Consider the following 299-nt stretch of genomic DNA (forward strand, 5'->3'; position numbering starts at 1 on the left):
GTTTTCAGCCATTTCAGGATATATTGCTGTTTCTCAGGAAAGCTCAGATCTGAAAATCATGATTTGAGATTTCCAGACCGTGGGAACATGAATATGTCTTTCCTTTGCAAATCTGAGTTCTGTGTGAAAAGTTAGGTTTTCTGAATTGAGTTTTCAGCCATTTCAGGATATAGCTTGCTGTAACTTCTCAGGAAAGCTCAGATCTGAAAATCAAGCGTATGAGGTTTCCAGACCATGGGGAACAAGAATATATCCTTGGGAGGCTGGGCGTGTTGTGACCCAGGTTCCTGGACCGGACT

The sequence above is a fragment of the Ahaetulla prasina genome, chromosome 2 (assembly GCF_028640845.1).
Source record: "Ahaetulla prasina isolate Xishuangbanna chromosome 2, ASM2864084v1, whole genome shotgun sequence".
Taxonomy (NCBI): Eukaryota; Metazoa; Chordata; class Lepidosauria; order Squamata; family Colubridae; genus Ahaetulla; species Ahaetulla prasina.